Genomic DNA, 24301 nt, shown 5'->3' on the forward strand with positions numbered 1-24301 from the left:
GAGCACTCTCGCCTGAGTGTGCCAGAGCGCAGAATAACTGATGCATTTACGAACGCTCAACACCCGTTGAATATAGTCGGTGTCAGTAAACGTTGGGAGAAAAAATGTAATTCAATTGTTGCCAGTAGCACAGTTACAGTCAACAATGCTCTGGATAACATGAAAACAGTATAACCAGATCTGCTAGAGTGAGTAAAATAGTCTGAGGTGTTCTCTCATTTGTGTCTGGAAGTAACCAGCAAGTTAGCCAGTTAGCTTCAGTGCCTGACTGCGGTTGTGAGGTCAAAACGCTCGGATCAATCTTACTCATCCATTGTACCCCTGAGAGCGCAAACGCTCTGAAGTTACGAACGCGCACTCTGGCACTCCAGATTGAATTTACGAACACACCCCAAGAGAGAGAAACTCGTCGCTGTATTTGCGTTTCATGATTGAGCTCAGTCAAAATTTGTAGCTAGTTTGACTCCATTTGATGGCAGTGAGTGATGGCGAGTAGGAATGACAAGTAATTGGCGGACAGCACATCATCTGCTGCTGAACGACAGCGCTGCAGCGTGTGGGTCTTGGAGAGATCTTCAAGAAAACTGCAGAAAAAAATATCTGGTAAACCAAACCGCGAAGCACACGGGCATTTCCCTCCCACTCGGCAGCTGCCAAACTGACACGCTGCCAAGCAGAGAGCGCACTGAACAGAGCGCATTTGCACTAGGCCAAATCAATTCCAAGTAATTCATTAAATAATGATACATTTACTCTAACACTTCGCGACCCACCATTAACAGGTCCGTGGGTCACGACTTAAACTATAAGAAAGGTTGGTTTGGACGCATCCCTATTTTTAGGACTGTTATAAAATTAGTTCAGGGTTAGATCAGAAATGTAATGTCCTCAACTATGGCTTCAGTGAATTAGAATGTAATCATTTAGAGCCTCAGGTTATTCACGTGCTAAAGAAGTTGTTGGGAGGCCTTTATTGCTTTGTTGTTGTTGCTTTACCAAGGTATTTAGGTCTATTACAAAGCAATTGAGCATGCAATAGCTGTAATGTGTTGGTTTATACACAATATCTATTTTTGTAATGACTGATTATATAACAGCTGATATACAGATCTGCAATATGTGAATAATGCTACTACATGTCTATGGACAACAAGCAAAAATAGCTAATGTAAAAATACAGACTGTGCCAGTTCTATAAATCTCTTTCTCTTCCCCTCCCTTTTCACATTTCCCCCTCTATCTTTTTCTCTCCCTGTCAGGGCAAAGATGGAAGAGAGTTTTGAGATGTTTGAGGAGGAGTTAGGCAGGCCAGAGCCTCCCCCTCAAAAGCCTGCAGACCAGTTCCAGGTAAGGAACATACACACACACACACACACACACACACACACACACACACACACACACACACACACACACACACACACACACACACACACTTGGTGTAGACCACTGATGCAACTAAAACTCACTGACCGCAACAAAGAGCATGAGTCAGGCACTGTTTTAGTTCCTTTGGCAGACCATCAATCAAATATTGCTAAGTATTACTGAACCAGGAAACATGAGTGACATAACCAAGCATTGTGATGGCTTTTCTCCTTTACCAGCTGTGTGATCTATAGGTATACTACATGACCAAAAGTATGTGACACTTCAAAATCCTCATTCCAAAATCATGGGCATTAATATTGAGTGGGTCCGCCCTTTGCTGCTAAAACTGCCTCCAATCTTCTGGGAAGGCTTTCCACTTGCGTCCATTCAGCCACAAGGGTATTAGTGAGGTCGGCACTGATGTTGGGCGATTAGGCCTGGCTTGCAGTCGGCGTTCCAATTCATCCCTAAGGTGTTCGATGGGGTTGAGGTCAGGGCTCTGTGCAAGCCAGTCAAATTCTTCCACACCAATCTCAACAAACCATTTCTGTATGGATCTCGCTTTGTGCACTGTGGACAGGACAGACAATTTTTATGCGCTACAGCACTCGGCAGTCCAATTCTATGAGCTTGTGTGCCCTACCACTTCTTAGCTAAGCTGTTGTTGTTCCTAGACGTTTCCACATCACAATAGCAGCACTTACAGTTGACCGGGTCAGCTCTAGCTGTGCAGAAATTTGACGAAATGACTTGTTGGAAAGGTGGCATCCTATGACGGTGGCATGTTGAAAGTCACTGAGCTCTTCAGTAAGGCCATTCTGCTGCCAATGTTTGTGCATGGAGATTGCATGGCTATGTGCTCGATTTTATACACCTGTCAGAAACTGGTTTGGCTGAAATAGCCAAACCCACTAATTTGAAGGGTTGTCCACATACTTTTGTGTATATATAGTGTAACTGCCAAAATAAAATTCACCTTGAGTAAATGAGGGATACAAAGTATACTGAAAGCAGGTGCTTCCAAACAGCTGTGGTTCTTGAGGTAATTAAATAATTAACATCCCATCATGCTTAGGGTCATGTATAAAAATGCTGGGCAGGTCCAGTTACCCATTATTTTGGATACCATGGCTATTCCCCCATAGAATGACAATTCCCCCATCCACAGGGGGACGGGTGGAACACTGAATGGTTTGATGAGCATTAAAACGATGTAAACCGTCTGCCATGGCTGTCTTGATGTTAAGAAGCCTTTACATAAAGTGTACTAAAACCATTATGGGCCCTATTTCAGAACACCGGTATCTAATAATGTGATTGGTGCAGCCTGGTGGTATCAGCATACCTCTAAATATTCACCATGCCGTTGAAATATGATCTCTGGTCCTATGAGCACCGTAATGTGACTTCACTTCACACAGAAGCACTGGGGGAGTTTCAATGACAGTAACTTACTGGCAGCAGAGCTCCTATCCTTAAAGCAAGGGATGTTAGTTACAACTGAGTATGTCCACCAGAGTTGTTGCAGGTCATTTTATGCTAATTTCCACTACCATAAGTCGTCTCCAACATTTTATCGATGGTAATTTGAACGTACAGAGATACCATAACGAGATTCTGAGGCCCATTGTCGTGCCATTCATCTGCCGCAGTCACCTCATGTACGGCCCCATGTTGCAAGGATCTGTACACAATTCCTGGAAGCTGAAAATGTCCCAGTTCTTCCATGGCCTGCATACTCACCAGACATGTCACCCATTGAGCCTGTTTGGGATGCTCTGGATTGATGTGTTTGACAGCGTGTTCCAGTTCCCGCCAATATCCAGCACCTTTGCACAGCCATTGAAGAGGAGTGGAACAACATTCCACAGGCCACAATCAACAGCTTGATCAACTCTATGTGGTGGTCGCACCAGATACTGACTGGTTTTCTGATCCAAGCCCCTACTTTTTAAAGGTATCTTTGACCAACATGCATATCTGTATTCCCAGTCATGTGAAATCCAAATATTAGGGCCTAATTAATTTATTTGAATTTACTATTTCCTTACATGAAATGTAACTCAGTAAAATCTTAAAAATTGTTGCATGTTGCGTTTTTATTTTTGTTCAGTGTATATTATGGTGGTCAACATAGCCCCTGGCTAACTGTACTGTTTCTTTGCAGAAATGTATGCTAAGGAAAGAAGAATAACCCTACAGGAACAGACCATGCCTTCTCAACAGGAGCCTCCAATCTTGCAGCAGCAAGTCCCCAAGATAATGCCCAGAGAACCCAGTGTCCCCGGCAGAAGCAGTGAGCCCACCTCTCTCTCTCCTCTGTCTCTCTCTGCCCTTCATATCTCTCGTTCTCTGTCTCTCTCTCGCTCTCTCTGTCTCTCTCCAACAATAACATGACAAAGTCACCTGATTTATCAGTGGTGGAAAAAGTACCCAATTGTCATACATGAGTAAAAGTAAAGATACCTTTATAGAAAGTTACTCAAGGAAAAGTGAAAGTTGTACAGTAAAATACTACTTGAGTAAAAGTCTAAAAGTATTTGGTTCTAAATATACCCCGCCTGCCCTAAGGAGAAGGATGCAGTGAACATCAGCCAATTCCGCCCAATCTCCTTACTGAATGTCGAGGGTAAAATCTTCATTGCCCAGAGGATGGCCAAGTACCTGCAAAGGAATGCATACATCGATACATCTATACAGAAAGCAGGAATATCAGGGTTCTCTGGCTGCTTGGAACATTCCAGCATGATCTGGCACCAGATCAAAATGGCCAAGGTGGAGAAAAGGGACCTCCGTGTAGTCTTCCTCGACCTCGCCAATGCATTTGGCTCTGTGCTCCATGAACTCCTGTAGTCTGCCTTCAGATTTTTCCACATACCGGACACCATCACAACCCTGATGTACCATTTCTCCTTTGGCATTCATAATGGCAATGGAGGTTATCATCAGATCCTCAAAATGGGTTGCTGGTGGACAGCGAGTCGACTCTGGTTTCCGCCTCCCTCCACTCAGAGCCTACATGGACGATATTACAACATTGACCACCACTGTCCCATGCACCAGGAGACTGCTCAGAAAACTTGAGGAGAACATCAGCTGGGCCCGTATGAAGATTAAACCATCCAAGTCACGCAGCATCTCGATTGTGAAGGGAGTACTCTCTGACCTGAAGTTCTTCATCCGAGATGACCAAATCCCAACAGTGTCTGAGCAGCCGGTAAAAAGCCTTGGAAGGTAGTATGATGCAAGCCTGAAGGACAAAGACCAGGTGCAACAGCTGCGTAAAGACATCAGTAGTAGCCTACAGTCCATCGACAACACCCAGCTACCTGGAAAGTTAAAGGCCTGGTGTCTGCAATTTGGTCTCCTACCCCGGGTGTTGTGGCCCCTAGCAGTGTATGAGGTTCCAATCTCAACAGTGGAGAAGATTGAAAGAGGAGTCACAGGCTACTTAAAGAAGTGGCTCTGAGTTCCACGATGCCTTACCACCATAGGCCTCTATGGAGATGGTGTCCTCAAGCTGCCCCTCACCAGTCTAACAGAGGAATTCAACTGTGCAAAAACCAGGCCCCAGATGACACTGAATGAATCTCGAGATCCAGTGGTGAGCCACAACGCGCCGACCTTGGCAACTGGGCGCAAAAAAAAAAAAAAAAAAGCAGTCCAGGAGGCAACAGCAGCCCTCAGACATGTTGACATTGTGGGTCATGTTCAGCAAGGGAGAGGAGGCCTTGGGCTAACTAGCCGTGCTGCTTGTAGTAAAGCCACTGCACCAGAGCGGCGGAAGATGGTAGTGCAGGAAGTACGTCTCTCTTGCCAAACAGGGACAGTGGCCTCGATAGGACAGTGTGGAGAAGAGGAAGATCAGCTGGAAGGATCTGTGGGCCATGGAAGCGAGGCGGTTGAGCTTTTCCATCAGAGCAACATATGACATCCTTCCAACACCAGTTAATCTTCACCAATAGTATGGTGAAGATCCGGACTTTGCCCTCTGTTCCATGCCAGCCAACCTCAGGCACATTCTCACAGGGTGTAAAACAAGCCTCACCCAAGGACGCTACACTTGGCGTCACAACCAAGTCCTTAAAAACCTTGCGTCCACCCTGGAGGACAAGCGAGCTGCCACCAACTCCCTACCACCCCCAGCAGCATCACACCCCTTACGGACAACCTTTGTCCGCGAAGGGGCTAAACCACTGAAGAGCGGCTCTACACCATTAGAGCGAGACCAGCTGCGCTTGGCCCGAGACTGGAAAATGCTAGCTGACATTGGCCGGAAACTTGTGTTTCCTCCGGAGATCGCAACCACCACCCTAAGACCTGACATGGTGCTCTGGTCCCGTTCGCTCAAGAAGGTCTTCATCATTGAGCTCACAGTACCCTGGGAGGACTCAGTAGATGAGGCTTATGGGCGAAAACATCTGCGCTATGCCGATCTAGCTGCCGAAGCACAGCATCATGGCTGGAACACAGAAGTCCGACCAGTGGAGGTGGGCTGCAGAGGTTTTGTGGCAACATCTACAACCAGACTGCTTAGAGACCTGGGAATTAAGGGCCAGAGCCAGCGTTCGGCAATCAAAGCTGTATCGGAGGCGGCAGAAGGCAGCAGTCAGTGACTCTGGATGAAGAGGAAAGACCCCAGCTGGGCCCAGAATTGAGAGGGCCAGGAGGTATGCGGTCAACAATGCTTGACTCAGGGAGGAGGACGCCCCTGCCATGCATAGTCCCATGGAAAGTTGGCTATCAACAACAAGGCAACTCCTATGACTAATTGGGAATGGGATGCAAGCGTAGGATTGATCACCCTGTCGCTGGTCGCCTTTGGGGAGGGTGTATAGTGTGAAAGGCCGAAACACCCTAGGAACCAAAGGTACATTACTGGCGATGCGCTCCCAGAATTTCACCAGGCTCACTGTTCATGAACTCTTGGAAGTGCTTGCACAAAGGATGGTAACATCTCATCCTGTATTCCTGGAATCAAAGTACCTAAAGTATAAGTAATTAAAAATTCCTTATATTAAGCAAAGCAGACAGCACCATTTTCTTGTTTTTAAAATGTATGGATAGACAGGGGCACACTCCAACACTTTAGAAACAATGCATTTGTGTTTAGTGATTCCTCCAGATCAGATGCAGTAGGGATGATATGTTCGTGAATTGGACAATTTTCCTATCGTGCTTAGCATTTAAAATGTAATGAGTACTTTTGGGTGTCAAGGTAAATGTAGGGAGTAAAAAGTACATTATTTTCTTTAGGAATGTAGTGAAGTAAAAGTAAATCATGTAAATATTAGTCGGCCTCCTGAGTGGTGCTGCAATCTTAGGCACTGCATAGCAGGTCTTGAGGCGTCACTACAGACCCGGGTTCGATCCAGGGCTGTGTCGCAGCCGGCCGCGATCGAGAGACGCATGAGGCAGCGCACAATTGGCCCAGCGTTGTCCAGGTTAGGGGAGGGTTTGGCCTAACGGGATCTCCATGTCCCATCGCGATCTAGCAACACCTGTGGCAGGCCGGGCGCATGAACGCTGACATGGTTGCCAGTTGTACGGTTTTTCCTCAGACACATTGGTGTGACTGGCTTCCTGATTAAGCGAGAATTGTGTCAAGAAGCAGTGTGGCTTGGAAGGGTCATGTTTCAGAGGACGCATGGCTCTCGATCTTCGCCTCTGCCAAGCCCGTACGGGAGTTGCAGCGATGGGACAAGACTGTAACTACCAATTGGATGTCATGAAATTTGGGATAAAAAAGGGGTGAAATATATATAGTAGTACCTACCTGTCACATTCTGACCTTTATTTTCTGTGTTTTGTATTTAGTTAGTATGGTCAGGGCGTGAGTTGGGTGGGCAGTCTATGTTTGTTTTTCTATGTTTTGGTTATTTCTATGTTTCGGCCTAGTATGGTTCTCAATCAGAGGCAGGTGTCATTAGTTGTCTTTGATTGAGAATCATACTTAGGTAGCCTGGGTTTCACTGTGTGTTTGTGGGTGATTGTTCCTGTCTCTGTGTGTGCACCAGATAGGACTGGTTTGAGTTTTCACATTTCTTGTTTTTGTTAGTTTGTTCATGTGTACCTTAACGTATTAAAAGGTACCATGGACAATTACCACGCCGCGTATTGGTCCTCTGATCCGTTTCGCCTCTCCTCTTCGGAAGAAGAGGAGGAAATTCATTACACTACCAGTCAAAGGTTTGGGCACACCTACTCATTCTTCATTTTTTACTATTTTATACATTGTAGAATAATAGTGAAGACATCAAAACTATGAAATAACAACAATAGCATCATGGAGTAACCAAAAAAGTGTTAAACAAATCAAAATATATATTTGATTTTAGATTCTTCAAAGTAGCCACCCGTTGCCTTGATGATAGGTTTGGGCACACCTACTCATTCTTAATTTTTACTATTTTCTACATTGTAGAATAATAGTGAAGACATCAAAACTATGAAATAAAAACAATTGAATGATGGAGTAACCAAAAAAGTGTTAAACAAATCAAAATATATTTTTGATTTTAGATTCTTCAAAGTAGCCACCCGTTGCCTTGATGATAGCTTTGCACACTCTTGGCATTCTTTCAACCAGCTTTGTGAGGAATGCTTTTCCAAAAGTCTTGAAGGAGTTCCCACATATGCTGAGGACTTGATGGCTGCTTTCCTTTCGCTCTGCGGTCCAACTCATCCCAAACCATCTCAATTGGGTTGATGTTGGGTGATTGTGGAGGCCAGGTCATCTGATGCCGCACTCCATCACTCTCCTTCTTGGTCAAATAGTCCTTACACAGCCTGGAGGTGTGTTGGGTCATTGTCCTGTTCAAAAACAGATGATAGTCCCACTAAGCGCAAACCAAATGGGACTAAGCGCAAACCAAATCGCTGTAGAATGCTGTGGTAACCATGCTAGATAAGTGTTCCTTGAATTCTAAATCAATCCCAGACAGGGTCACCAGCAAAGCACCCCCACACCATCATACCTCCTCCTCCATGCTTCACGGTGGGAACCACACATGCAGAGATCATCTGTTTGCACCTACTGTGCGTCACAAAGACATGGCGGTTGGAACCAAAAAAAGTACAGATTTCCACTGGTCTAATGTCTATTACTTGTGTTTCTTGGCCCTTGCACGTCTTTTAGTAGTGGTTTCTTTGCAGCATTTTGACCATGAAGGCCTGATGCACGCAGTCTCCTATAAACAGCTGATGTTGAGATGTGTATGGTACTTGAACTCTGTGAAGCATGTATTTGGGCTGCAATCTGACGTGCAGTTAACTCTAATGAACTTATCCTCTGCACCAGAGGTAACTCTGGGTCTTCCTTTCCTGTGGCGGTCCTCATGAGAGCCAGTTTCATCATAGCACTTGGTGGTTTTTGTGATTGCACTTCAAGAAACTTTAAAATTCTTGACATTTTCCGGATTAACTGACCGTCATGTCTTAAAGTAATGATAGACATTTGTTTCTCTATGCTTATTTGAGCTGTTCTTGCCATAATATGGACTTGGTCTTTTACCAAATCTTCTGTATACCTACCCTTCCTTGTCACAACACAACTGATTGGCTCAAACGCATTAAGGAAAGAAATTCCACAAAAAAAACACGTGTTAATTAAAATGCATTCCAGGTGGCTACCTCATGAAGTTGGTTGACATATTAACACTTTTTTGGTTAGTACATGATTCCATATGTGCTATTTCATAGTTTTGATGTCTTCACTATTATTCTACAATGTAGAAAATACTAAAAATAAATTAAAACCCTTGAATGAGTAGGTGTGTCCAAATCTTTGACTGGTACTGTATATATAAATAGTAAAGTAGAAATACAAAAAAAAAACTACTTAAGCAGTACTTCAAAGTACTTTACGCACTTTACTTTACGACACTGTGATTTATGCTGTTATAACCCGTGTCTTTCCCTCTGTCTCTGCATTCGTCAGTGTCTCTGCGTAAGGCTATATCCCCCCAGAACCTGAGCCAGATAGAGACAGCCTGGGAAGGGGTCACACTTAACCGCTGTCTGCTCATAGCTATCACAATCATGCTGCTCAGCTCCGGCTTTCAGAAACTACATGGCATGTACACGAGTGTGGACCACAGTCCACTACACTTACTATATACAATTATGTTGAGTTGTTAAAGCACAATTAATATTAATTTAGGGGGGTAAACTTTAACTCAAACCAGTCAGTGACAATGACACATACAGACACACATTTTTGTTGTAGGTTGCCATCCATAATGTGAGCGCCCTGTCATCCTATAGAAACCATTAAAGGTCGACGGCCTGTGGAGGAAAAGGAGTATGCTGATGTGCTGACTGTGAGGCACTCTGCATTGAGACACAAAGTCCAACCACAGGAGGTAGTGGCACAGGAACAAAATACTCACCTGTCTCTCCGGGCTCAGAATCCTCATTCCCAACATGGTATGAATTACAGGAGATTTATTGCAAAGTGCCACTCCTAAGGGCTGCAGTGTGTGCTGGTTTTCATTTGCACTTTGCAAATCAGCCACTGCTGCACTGGCGGTTAGCTGGAGCATCCAATCAAATGGCTGGCTTCTCAAGGACATTTCGGTGACACCGGGTGTGTATGGAATCATACTTCTATAATATTTAGTAGGTATGAGTATATGTGAACATTTATTAGGTAGTATACACATTCAGTTAATGCATACACATCCAGTGACATTCAGTGAAATAATGTGTATGTGACCTCTTAATTCCTCAAAAACATTTTTTTTATTATACCCCTGAATCAGAGGAGGCTGGTGGGCGGAGCTATAGGAGGAGGGGCTCAATGTAATGGCTGTAATTAAATAAATGGAAAGGTATCAAACATAGAGTAACCATGTTTGACTCGGATCTATTTATTGATTCCAGCCATTATAATGTGCCCGCACTCATGTCTCCTCTCACCAGACCTCTGTGTCTCGTCGATGATTGATTGCTGAAGTTTGCAAACAAACTATATACTATACGGAACACAAAAATAAATGCAACATGTAACGTGTTTGTTTCATGAGTTGAAGTAAAAGATCCCAGAAATGTTCTATATGCACAAAAAGCTTATTTCTGTAAAACTTTGTGCACAAATGTGTTTACATCCCTGTTAGTGAGCCTTTCTCCTTTGCCAAGATAATCTATCCACCTGACAGATGTAGCATATCAAAAAGCTGATTAAACAGCATGACCACCTTGCAGTGGAGACAATAAAAGGCCACTCTAAAATGTACAGTTTTGTCACACAACACAATGCCACATATGTCTAAAGGTTTTGGGGGACCGTGCGATTGGCATGTGATTGGCATGCATTTCTTTACCATAAGCCACCTCCAATGTCATTTTGGAGAATCTGGCAGTACGTCTACCTTGCCTCACAACCGCAGACCACGTGTAACCACGCCAGCCCGGGACCTCCACATCCGGCTTCTGCACCTGCGGGATCGTCTGAGACCAGCCATCTGGACAGCTGATGAAACTGTGGGTTTGCGCAACCGAAGAATTTCTTCACAAACTGTCAGAAACCGTCTCAAGAAAGCTCATCTGCGTGCTCGTCGTCCTTACCAGGGTCTTGACCTGACTGCAGTTTGGCATTGTAACTGACTTCAGTGGGCAAATGCTCACCAAATGCTCACCTTTGATGGCCACTGGCATGCTGGAGAAGTGTGCTCTTCACGGATTAATCCAAGTTTCAACTGTACCGGGCAGATGGCAGACAGCGTGTATGGCGAGCGTTTTGTAGGCGAGCATTTTGCTGACGTGAACATTGTGAACAGAGTGTGCCATGGTGGCGGTGGGGTTATGGTATGGGCAGGCTGGATTGACCAGCGTGTTCCAGTTCCCGCCAATAATCAACAGCTTTGAAGAGCCATTGAAGAGGAGTGGGACAACATTCCACAGGCCACAATCAACAGCCTGATCAACTCTATGCGGTGGTCACAACAGATACGGACTGGTTTTCTGATCCACGCCCCTACCTTTTTTTAAAGGTATCTGTGACCAACAGATTTAAATCTGTATTCCCAGTCAAGTGTAATCCATAGATTAGGGCCTAATTTATTTATTTAAATTGACTGATTTCCTTATATGAACTGTAACTCAGTAAAATCTTGGAAAATGTTGCATTTTTATATAACGTAGTAATGACCATTTCCTGTTTCCTCCAGCCTGAGACCTCTTTGTATGAGGTGTTGTTCTGGTGGTTACCTGACTTTAATGAGGAAGATGATGACAGGGAAACCAAACAAGGTCAATTGAAGAAGGGGGTCAGAGAGAGGTCCCTGAAGGGCCTGAGAAGCAGGGGAACACCAGAGAGAATACTTTCCAAAGGCAGAGAAGGGGAGGAAAAGAGGGCAAGGAGAGAGAGGGAAGAAGAAACTAAGCTGAAGAAAAAGGGAAAACAGGTCAAGCTGAGAGGGGAGGAAAAATAAGTGGTGGAAAATGGAGGAGGAAGTTAAACCCATGATACAAAAGGTTAAGAAATGAAAAGCCAGCAAATCATAGGAGGGAAAATGGCATGCAGTCTGATGAAGAATTAAGTAAAGGAATACAACAGTAGTTCTACATAATAGTAAAATAAGGTAACGTTGATGGGCATCATTGTGAACACATTATGGGTTCTCTGCACAAATGAATGTTCCAACTATAATTGCTGCTGGCTCTTTGGCAGCCATTGCAAGTGCCAGTCAGAAGAGAAGCATGACTATTTCCCAGTCTGCCATGTCTTTGTTGCTTAGAATATTGTTCAGTGATGCCGTTTTGAAAATGTTGGTTTGTAATTATAAAGTTGAGCAAGACGTCTCATTTGAGTAATTGTCTGGGTGCTATTGTAAACCAACATGTCCTCTATGCTTGTCATTTTTCAATGTATTGTTATTTGGACCCTTGATTGTTGTTACTGTTATTCCATTGACAGTATTATTATTTTAATTGTTAATGTTGTAAATCTCCAGAGTAAGCTTTGGCAATATGCACATTGTTACATCATGCCAATAAAGCAAATTGAATTGCTTTATTGGGGACTCTTTGTAGGGACTATGGGAATGTTTCAGATTGCCTATAACTGCTGGGAAACTGTTACAAAAAAATAAAAAATGCATTAATCTGAAATCCTTTTTTTGCTACCCTAATTGTCAATAAAGCTTTCCCTGTTATGTATCATATCTTTGCCTCTAAACACATTTTATTTTCAGCCAAGCACACAGAGAAAGATCATGATACTTTTCCACATGTTTTATTATAAAAAAGAACCTTAAAATATGTTGTTTCATACACAGGACTCAACCTTTACAATACAGCAGGATCCTATTAATATTGGTGCCATCACAAAGTACCTAAAACAATGGATATCTTCCTATAGCCACACTAGCATAACACTTAAAGCCTGCACATTATATTGCCTCATTCTAAAAATGGTATGATAGTGTGGATATTAGACGAGCATGATAAATACAATGCCTTGGCAACTGTGTACAAAACCTATTGAATATGGCCCATTTTGCATCTGTAGAATATATGTAGGTATACAAAGTTTCTTTCAGAGTTTAGAAAAAGTACATCGCACAATGAAACAGTACACTTGACATAGTCCTAAAATGGGGCACTGTTATAGTAACCAAATGATAGGCAAACAATCTAACAGAAGGGTTGATGTGCTGGTTGGAGATCAGTTGTTTTGATGGGGCATTCCTTCATGGCTGTCAGAGGGGAGTGGGGGTCTCATCAGGGGTGGCATACCCATTCCGGGGCCACTGTGCTGCATTTGATGGTGTTGGTGCATCTGGGGAGGGCCGGGGCGCCAGGGGGTAAAGGGGGCATATTCATCCCCCCTGGTAGTGGAGGGGGCATGGGCTCACTGGGGGGTCGAGGCCCCATCCCACTCATCAGGGGAGGTGGGCGCTTTATACCTATGGGGGGTACGGGTCCGCTGGGTGGGGCGAGGGCTTTCTCCATCTTGAAGTGGAACTGCAGGAAGAACTGGAGAGGCATGGTACATTTAGTTGGATTCCATTAATACCTAAATATACTCCAAAAACCAAGTCAGATAAGACCAACCATGGGACTGTCAACACCAAATGTACTTTACCTGTTTTGTATCTTTGTTCCAGTGGGTCCAGAAGCGACTCTCGCCTTTATCAATCTCTCTGCTTGGCACCTGCATAAATATAGAAGATACCAAAAGGTATGAGTTGTCATTCATAGGAAAACTGAACGAAGCAAAGACAAATGAGAGTGATTGGGGATTTTCTTAGGTCCAAATAAAGACACGCACACACCTTGAAGGCGATCGTCTCGTAGGGCTCTGCAGCCAGTAGAAGGTACTGCCAACGACGGTCTGGGGGCTCGATGCGCTGCTCGTATGCAGACATGAAGCGATGCCTGGGTCCTATGCCCTCTGCTATCTCTGGGTAATCAATCTGATAGGGGAGGAAGAGAAAGTAGCCAGTGTCTCGGAAAATGCAGCCCAAAGTGCCAACAGTAACGTTTGGTGGAGGAGGTGGAGGAGGAATAATGGTTTGGGCTAGGCCATACCACATTTTATTGTATTAAATCATGATATAGTCTATAAATTGTGCATCTAGGCTGTGACATACTTAGAATGAAATACAAATTAAACAGTGCCTTTGAAATCATTTTTAGAATTCATGCAAACGACACCATTCTGTTGGAGGCCACGGACCCTTCTTTGGACACTGTTAAAAAACCTCCAAATGAGCTTCAACATCATACAACACTCCTTCCATGGCTTCCAACTCCTCTTAAATGCTAGTAACACGAAATGCATGCTTTTTAACCGATTGCTGACCTCACCCGACCAGCATCACTACTCTGCATGGTTCTGACTTAGAATGTGGACAACTATAAATACCTAGGTGTCTGGCTAGACTGTAAACTCTCCTTCCAGACTCACATTAAGCATCTCCAATCCAAAGTTAAATCTAAAACTGGCTTCCTATTTTGAAAACAAAGCCTCCCTCACTCATGCTGCCAAACATACCCTTGTAAAACTGACTATCCTACCGATCCTTGACTTCGGCGATGTCATTTACAAAATAGCTTCCAATACTCTTCTTAACTAATTGGATGCAGTCTATCACAGTGCCATCCGTTTTGTCACCAAAGCCCCATATACTACCCACCACTGAAATCTGTATTCTCTTGCTGGCTGGTCCTCGCTACATATTTGTCGCCAAACCCACCGGCTCCAGGTCATCTATAAGTCTTTGCTCGGTAAAGATCCGCCTTATCTCAGCTCCCTGGTCACCATAGCAACACCCACCCGTGTATATTTCACTGGTCATCCCCAAAGTCAACACTTCCTTTGGCCGCCTTTCCTTCCAGTTCTCTGCTGCCAATGACTGGAACGAATTGCAAAAATCACTTAAGTTGGAGACATATCTCCCTCACTAACTTTAAGCGTCAGCTGTCAGAGCAGCTTACCGATCTCTGCAGCTGTACACAGCCTATCTGTAAATAGCCCATCCAACCAACTACCTATATTTGTTTTTGTTTTGTTTTTCTGCTCTTTTGCAGACCAGTATTTCTACCTGCACATCCTCATCTGCACATATCACTCCAGTGTAAATTGCTAAATTGAAATTAATTCACCACTATTGGCCTATTTATTGCCTTTCCATCTTTACTTAATTTGCACACACTGTATACATATTTTTTTATTGTGTTATTGACTGTACGATTGTTTATCCCATGTGTAACTCTGTGTTGTTTTTGTTGCACTGCTTTGCTTTATCTTGGCCAGGTCCCAGTTGTAAATGAGAACTTGTTCTCAACTGGTCTTTTAGATTCTTTTAGATTCCACAATGATTCTTTAGTTGTGGACACTACATCACTGCACTCCCTCTTGGACCTCGTCTTTGTAAGTCACCTTGATTTAGCACCTGTGTGTTTAATCAGTTTCTTTATGAAAATATTTAAACTCCATGACATTAGCAAGGGGCTATTTGCAGCACACAAGTAGACTACAAATGCATGCTGGGGCAGGCATGCCCTGAGCTTGTGATGTGAGCGCTACTGGAGCGAAATTGGGGCAAGCGAGAATGCCAACGCTCCAGCCTTTGGGAATCTCGCTCCACTCTCCAGTCAAATTGGGCACTCTCCACTCCTCGCCAGCTCCGCTCACATACTCTGATTCAGACTCACCTGGAAAAGTAAAGACTGTTGCCCGCTCTCTGGATCTCTCTGTTTTGTTACTGTTGAGAAGGGAAATAATATCAATACATTACATTAGATTGTTCTAGAGTCATCAAATCCTTTGAGAGCCTGATGATGACTAACAAAACACATTAACCTACCTTTGTACCCCGGTCGACCAATTTTCACAAATTTCTTGACCTCAACCTTCACCTTTTCGGGGGCTGGTTGGGCGGGAGCTTCTTTTGCTTCTTTGGCTGCTCTTCTCGCTCTGCATTCAACAAAATAGAGAAGTGAGCACAACCAAATATACACAGTGCTAAAATGACACAAAAGTAGTAGTAATCCATATGTACTTACAAATTTGTTTGATGCTTCTTTCCCTGTGTATGGGCCAGGTAGCTGCCCTGTAAAGAGAAAACAACAATTGTTCAAATCTGTAATTCCAATGACAATTGATCATCATATAAAGAGTTATGTTAAAATGAGCACTTCCTTACCTCATTGTTGTGGAGTGTCAGACACAGTTTACACTCATAAGAGCCCAGATGGTTCTTCATGAAATAGGGGTCCTTGTTGATGTCAATGGTCTCCAGGGCCAGCTGGCGGAGCCGCTCTCGCCGGTCCCGGTTGCTCTCCGAGGAGGACGCAACCCCACCACTCCCAGTCTTGCCCCCAGCTCTGTGTTGGAAATCCATTTTGCAGGGCAATGGATTCACTCACAGTCAAAACACTCAACTCCACCTCCTGGACAACTGGTCAAATACTCAAGGTAGACGTCTTCACTCTGGAGAAACATATTGGGGGGAAAAAGTTTAACATAATTTAAAAAGGTACGTTTTTTCACTTGTGCATTTTGGGGAGCATCTTTGGAAAATGAAATGAAGACTTGAAATTGTACCAAATTAAATAACATTTGTTCAGCTTAGCTAACTAGTAACATTCGCAGACCATGGCACCTAGCTAGCAATTAGGGTGCAACTAGCCAACTAACTAAAGCTACTATTCAAACGTATTCAAACATACATTTCTACACCAAAAGCAAGAGGCCTAACAATGCATGTAATTACACTATTATAAGACAACTACTATAGGCTATAGTGTATCTATCTATCTTATACACTGGGTTTTGGTGCAGAGGGTGGATTAGCTAGCTATGCTAATATTAGCTTGTGTTAGCTTTGTTGAGGTAACCGGCAAAGCAGCTACGACTTTAACGAACAAAACAAGACTTATTTTCATATCTGTTGCTGTGGTAAATGTAGGTGCATCTAATCAAGTTAATGGAATATCTTTAATATCTCATTTACCACAGAATTACTCGTTTTTAAACTCACCAATTCCTCAACGTTTGCGTCACGCCGTTCACAACGTAAACACTAATGCGCATAGGCAAACTTCCGTTTCGTACATGTGTATAACTTTATTGACAAAACTACACAAAACACATAGTTCAAACAATGTATTTTTTATATATTTTACGAGATAGTTCAGCAGAAACGTGAATATTTGAAGTTAAGCCTCTAAAATGCAAGACGTGTGTTTGTCTATAATGTATAGCCTACAATGTTCAACTGCGTATTTTGTATTTATTTATTTAACTAGGCAGTTAAGTCAGTTAACAGGAACAGTGGGTTAACTGCCTTTAAAAAAAACATATATATATATTTGTTTTATTACCCATGTAGAAAAAGTCTGTATTACATACAATAAGTACATAAATAGACAATAATAACATATGCTAGGGGGTACAACAAATTACAGATTATACAAAGACCTTAAAAGAAACACACATATTGATTGTTTTAACAGCTTTCTTATTAGAATAATGTAGAATGGTCCTAATGTACTGCTCAAATTCCTTATAGAATACACGGAAGAGTGGTTTTTTATTAGTGAATTTACATTTATGAATGTGAAATTTGCCATTAGCAAAATTAGATTTATGAGGTAAAATTGTTTTCCTTTATCTTTATAATATAATAATAATATATAATAATAATAATATATGCCATTTAGCGGACGCTTTTATCCAAAGCGACTTACAGTCATGTGTGCATACATTCTACGTATGGGTGGTCCCGGGAATCGAACCCACTACCCTGGCGTTACAAGCGCCATGCTCTACCAACTGAGCTACAGGAAACCGAGCAGCACATTCTCCCATAACAAACAAAAGTCATCAAGAAAATTAACAATTATAAAACTGTGAATATCTTTCCATAATTGTTTTACATGTAGACAATGCCAAAATAAATGTGAAACTGTTTCTGGATGCTCAACACAAAAAGTACAATCAACAGTGTATATTTGGAGTTTCTTCAGGTAATGATTCACAGGGTATACTTATGGATCATTCTTAAAGAGACCTCTTTGGCCTTGTTAACAAGCAAGTATTTGTGTGGTAATAACCAGACTTTTTCCCAACATATATTAGTGACCAATGTATTCCAGTAACTTGTGACGTAAGGATTGGATACAATTCCCTTTGAAATAAAGCATGTATACATCTGTTGTTCTGAGGGAGCAAGGAGAAACATATTTTCCCTATTAGAGAGTCAACTGGATTAAGCGAAGGTAGGTCAAGAAGGTGAGGTCTGGCTACACCTCTAAATAACATGAGAGTTCCAGAAGGAATTACAGTTAACTGCCTTGTTCAGGGGCAGAATAACAGATTTTTACCTTGTCAGCCCGGGGATTCGATCTTGCAATCTTTCGGTTAGTCCAACTCTCTAACCACTAGGCTACCCTGCCGCCTATCTTTTTCTTTCTTTGTTTTCTTATTTGTTGCTTCACACGAACACTGTACATAATAATAGACATATATCACAAATAACAAAAGCCCAAAGAAGAGTAAATAAGAAATAAACCAGACAGACGCAAAAAAAGTATATTACACTATATAGTTACATTCTGACAAATACTGTAGACACTTCTTTGATCATTTGCTATTTACACCTTTCAGGGACGTTATAAAATATTCTAAATCAATTAGAAAAATATTGAAACTTTTTTTTAAACCCTTGAATGTAATTTAATGGATTAAACATTTTCCCTATAAAATTAACAAGTTAATGTATTGGCAGTCACTTTGGCATTCACTGTGCGTGTATGTAAACATTCAAAATAATACAACATTTGGTAATGCTTACATGTTTACCCATCTTATCACTAATATATCTTTTCATATTATATTAACAATAAAATATTTGTTCAAATGCTTATCATTCCTACCCAATTGTCAGTGATTGGGTGCAGAGATGTAGCAGAGTCAGGCGCAGGACACAGGTTTGAGCAACACAACGGAGTTTACTCAAAAAAGTTCAGCAAAAATTCCAAATAGGAACATACACTAGCACATACAACAACCACTTAAGACACCAACAATCACGTACAGAACAGAAATGTATGCCAGAGGGTTATATAAGAAACATGATATGGGAATTGAAACCAGGTGTGTGTAATACAGACAAAACAAAACGAAACTGAAACGTGGATCGGTGGTGACTAGAAAGCCGGTGATGTCGACCGCAGAACACCACCTGAACAAGGAGAAGGGCCGTCTTCGGCAGAAGTCATGACAGTACCCCCCGCATGGCGATCCGGGTGGAGACGGTGAAACTCCTGTAGCAATGAAGGATCTAGGATGTCCTCCACCGGTACCCAGCATCTCTCCTCCGGGCCGAACCCCTCCCACTCCACGAGGTACTGAAGGACCCTCGCCCGACGCCTTGAGTCCATGATGGCTCGTACGGTATACGCCGGGACCCCCTCGATGTCCAGAGGGGGCGGAGGAACCTCCCGCACCTCAGACTGCTGGAGCAGACCAGCCACCACCGGCCTGAGGAGAGACACATGGAATGAGGGGTTAATGTGATAATCATGGGGGATTTGTACCTATAACAAACCTCGTTCAGTCTCCTCAGGACTTTAAATGGCCCCACAAACCACGGACCCAGCTTCCGGCAGGGCAGGTGAAGGGGCAGGTTTCGGGTCGAGAGCCAGACCCAATCCCCCGGTGCATACCCCGGGGCCTCACTGCGGTGGCGGTCGGCATTCGCCTTTTTCCTCCTGACGGCCCGTTGTAGCCGCACATGGGTAGCGTTCCATGTCTCCTCTGAGTGCCGAAACCATTCATCCACCGCAGGAGCTTCAATCTGGTCCTGGCAATAGGTTCTGGCAATAGGACCGCAGATACCTACCCACATCCTGGTTGACTCTTTCCACCTGCCCGTTACTCTCGGGGTGGAAACCTGAGGTAAGGCTGACCGAGACCCCCAGGCGTTCCATAAACTCGCTCCAGACTCTAGACGTGAATAGGGGACCCCGATCAGAAACTATATCCTCAGGTACCCCGTAGTGCCGGAGTACGTGGGTGAACAGGGCTTCCGCAGTTTGTAGAGCCGTAGGGAGACCGGGCAAAGGAAGGAGACGGCAGGACTGAAAACCGATCTACAACGACCAGGATCGTGGTGTTACCCCGCAACTGGGGAAGATCCGTCACGAAATCCTCCGATAGGTGTGACCACGGTTGTTGTGGAACAGGAAGGGGTTGTAATATCCCTCTGGCCAGATGTCTAGGTGCCGTGCACTGTGCGCATACCGAACAGGAGGAAACATAAACCCTCACGTCCTTAGCTAAAGTGGGCCACCAGTACTTCCCAGCAAGGCTGGTCATCCGATGCCAGGATGACCAGAGGAGGGTGACATGTGAGCCCAACAGATCAATCGATCGCGGACATCAAATGGAACGTACAGATGCCCAGCTGGACACTCAGTGGGAGTGGGCCTGCTCGATGTCCGAGGCCTCCTCCCATACCACCGGTGCCACCAGGCGAGAAGCTGGAATTATGGGAGTGGGATCCGTGGACCGCTCCTCTGTATCATACAGCCGGGACAGTGCGTCTGCCATAACGACCTGGGAACCTGGTTTGTAGGAAAAGGGTGAAAACAAAACGGGTGAAAAACATGGCCCACCTTGCCTGGCGAGGGTTCAGTCTCCTCGCTGCTCGAATATACTCCAGAATGCGGTGGTCAGTCCAAATGAGAAAAGGGTGTCTAGCCCCTCCCAGCCAATGTCTCCATGCTTTCAGAGCCTTTACAACAGCCAACAACTCCCGGTCCCCCACATCATAGTTTCACTCCGCCGGGCTGAGCTTCTTCGAAAAGAATGCACAGGGGCGGAGCTTTAGTGGCGTACCCGAGTGCTGAGACAGCACAGCCCCTATCCCTGCCTCGGACGCGTCCACCTCAACTATGAACGCTAAGGAGGGATCAGGATGAGCCAGCACGGGAGCCGAGGTAAACAGAGCCTTCAGGTGACCAAAAGCCCTGTCCGCCCTAGCTGATCACTGCAGTCGCACTGGTCCCCCCTTCAACAGTGAGGTAATGGGAGCCGCTACCTGACCAAAACCCCGGATAAATCTCTGGTAGTAGTTGGCAGACCCTAAAAACCGCAGCTGAAATGTGGTCAATCTCCATCTCTTCCCCTGACGCTGAAAAGCGGTACCCTAGGAAGGAGATTTCTCAGCCTTGATGTACAGGTCATGTTCCAACAGTCGACCAAGCACCCTGCGTACCAGGGACACATGCTCGGCGCGTGTAGCGGAGTATATTAGAATGTAATCTATATACACCACTACACCCTGCCCGTCCGTGCAGGTCCCTGAAAATCTCATCTACAAAGGATTGGAAGACTGATGGATCATTCTATCGCACAATCCCCCTGTCAATGGGGTGTTAATTGAGTCGCCTTCTTTTTACAGAAGGCAAGTGCCAAATCGGCATATTCGGGGGGAATGTGCATGGTGGAAACCTGGTTTGGACTTTCCACTGTAGTGGCACCTAAGGAAACACCTACACACCTCCCTGAACACTGACAGGACCATCCCTTGAGAGCCCTCTGTTGCCACAAAATAATAGGATCATGAGAGGCCAACCAGGGAAGGCCCAACACAACAGGAAACGCAGGAGAGTCGATCAGGAAGAGACTAATTCTCTCCTCGTGACCCCCCTGCATTCTCATAGCAATGGCCGCTGTGACCTCCCCAATTAGCTCTGATCCAAAGGACGACTATCTAAGGCATGAACAGGAAAGGGAACATCAACAGGAACAATAGGGATCCCTAATCTATGTGCCAAGGTGCGGTCAATAAAGTTCCCAGCTGCGCCTGAATCTACTAGCGCCTTATGCTGGGAATGCGGGGAAAACTCAGGAAATTCTATAGGTAACCACATGTGTGCAAATAACTTAACCTAGAGGAAATTTAGGAAATTCTTAAAAGTCTTCTAAGAAAATATCCATCCAGTCAGATTATAGTTGGTGGGGATTTTAATATGGTTAATTGAAACGAGACCGATAGATTACCCCTTAGGCCAAACATTGGTGTGAACAGATTGGTGAATTTCTGGATTTAAGTGACATATGGAGAGTTAAAAACCCTGGAGATTAACGTACACATGGAGTAATATAGAATGTTCACTACAATCAATCATTGACTTGTGGGTGATAACCTCAAGCCTTTGATCCCAACACTGTAAAGGTAAAAATACTGCCTTCCGTCCTGACGGATCATAAAGTCATATGACTGTGCAGTAATAATGGTCAGAACCGGGAAAAAAGAACTTGATAAAAAGGAAGCCGGGAAAGTACGCTGGTAAGACCTGACAAGACAAGATGAACTGGCAACAGAAAAACAGAGAACACAGGTATAAATACACAGGGGATAATGGGAAGATGGGCGACACCTTGCGGGGGGTGGAGACATGCACAAAGACATGTGAAAAAAGATCAGGGTGTGACAGAAATAGAGGTTGAGGATAGAGGGAGGACAGGAATAAAAACAAACAAAATATACCAATTTTAAAATAGACTGTGTATATAGTATGTATAAGCTGTAAGTAGAGGCCTGTTGTTGTTGTTCACTAGTTTACTCCAATTAGGGGAGGGTTAGAAAGTAATAAAGGAAAATGTATTTTAAAAAGATATGCATATATATATATACTGTATGTTTTGTTCGGTAAAGTTCATATTTATATCCAAAAATCTTATTTTACATTGGCGTGTTATGTTCAGTAGTTCCACAACATGCAGTGATATTGCAGAGAGCTACATGAATTCACAGAAATACTCATTGTAAATGTTGGTGAAAATTCAAGTGTTATGCATGGAACTTTAGATACACTTCTCCTTAATTTAATGCAACCGCTGTGTCAGATTTCCAAAAACTTTACGGAAAAAGCATAATCTGAGAACGGTTCTCAGAGCCCAAACCAGCCAGAGAAATATCCGCCATGTTGGGTAGTCAACAATAGTCATAAATAGCATTATAAATATTCACTTACCTTTGATGATCTTCATCAGAATGCACTCCCAGGAAACGCAGTTCCACAATAAATGCTTGTTTTGTTCGATAATGTCCATAATTTATGTCCATTTATGTCCAAATAGCTTATTTTGTTAGGGCGTTTGGTAAACAAATCCAAAATTGGGACGAAAAGTTCAAAAAGTGTTGTTACAGGTCGAAGATACTTGTCAAACTAAGTATAGAAGCAATCTTTAGGATGTTTTTATCATAAATGTTCAATAATGTTCCAACCGGATAATTCCATTGTCTGTAGAAAAGCAATGGAACGAGAGATACCTCTCATGTGAAATGCGTGTGACTGAGAACAAGGCTGCTGGCAGACACCTTAATCAAACAGCTCTCATCCGGCCCCCTTTACAGGAGCAGCCTGAAACAATGTTCTAAAGACAGTTGACATCTAGTGGAAGGCTTAGGAAGTGAAAAATAACCCATATCCCACTGTGTATTTGATAGCGGTAACTACAAACCTCAGATTTCCCACTTCCTGTTTGGATTTTTCTCAGGTTTTTGCCTGCCATATGAGTTCTGTTATACTCACAGACATCATTCAAACAGTGTTTTCTATCCAATGCTAATAATAATATGCATATATTAGCATCTGGGACTGAGTAGAAGGCAGTTTACTCTGGGCACGCTATTCATCCAAAAGTGAAAATGCTGTCCCCTATCCCAAAGAAGTTAATTGGGTTTTGAATGTGACTTGGAAACTGAAGGATTTTTAAAACTGACTGGTTGATTTGAGTAAGTTTTAGTATGTTAATAACTACTGTATATGAGTGAAGCAATTAATTTAATCTGAATTGGTTTTGATTGTTGTTATGCTGACATGTGTAAAGAAGTTGTGTACTAAAGATGTTGACACTATTCTCAGCATGCCCTGGTGAGTGGAAAGGGTGAACTCTGATCCTGATCTTAATCTATTTGACCTATACCCATTACCAAATTACATTTTTTTATGGTACATGATAAATACTCAGGAACTATAGAACTTTCCCCCTTCTGATGACCAGGTGGCGAATCGCATCTCTGCATGTCTGGCAGACATATCAGTGTGGATGACGGATCACCACCTCAAGCTGAACCTCGGCAAGACGGAGCTGCTCTTCCTCCCGGGGAAGGACTGCCCGTTCCATGATCTCGCCATCACGGTTGACAACTCCATTGTGTCCTCCTCCCAGAGCGCTAAGAACCTTGGCGTGATCCTGGACAACACCCTGTCGTTCTCAACTAACATCAAGGCGGTGGCCCGTTCCTGTAGGTTCATGCTCTACAACATCCGCAGAGTACGACCCTGCCTCACACAGGAAGCGGCGCAGGTCCTAATCCAGGCACTTGTCATCTCCCGTCTGGATTACTGCAACTCGCTGTTGGCTGGGCTCCCTGCCTGTGCCATTAAACCCCTACAACTC

General features: G+C 43.7%; 1 long non-coding RNA gene and 1 pseudogene across 2 annotated transcripts; one reads left to right on the forward strand and one right to left on the reverse strand.

The window, feature by feature from the left end:
- Window positions 1–457: 457 nt before the first annotated feature.
- LOC118395060 (uncharacterized) lies at window positions 458–12536 on the forward strand. 2 transcript variants are annotated; one of them, XR_004827880.2, is made up of 4 exons: window positions 458–603; window positions 1260–1347; window positions 3539–3667; window positions 9637–12536. It is a non-coding gene; the product is annotated as an uncharacterized LOC118395060 (long non-coding RNA). The 2 variants fall into 2 exon arrangements; XR_004827879.2 differs by having other exon boundaries at window positions 11541–12536.
- A 55-nt stretch (window positions 12537–12591) lies between these two features.
- On the reverse strand, window positions 12592–17000 carry LOC118395059 (splicing factor 3A subunit 2-like; annotated as a pseudogene).
- Between the last annotated feature and the right edge of the window lie 7301 nt (window positions 17001–24301).

The sequence above is a fragment of the Oncorhynchus keta genome, chromosome 15 (assembly GCF_023373465.1).
Source record: "Oncorhynchus keta strain PuntledgeMale-10-30-2019 chromosome 15, Oket_V2, whole genome shotgun sequence".
NCBI lineage: Eukaryota > Metazoa > Chordata > Actinopteri > Salmoniformes > Salmonidae > Oncorhynchus > Oncorhynchus keta.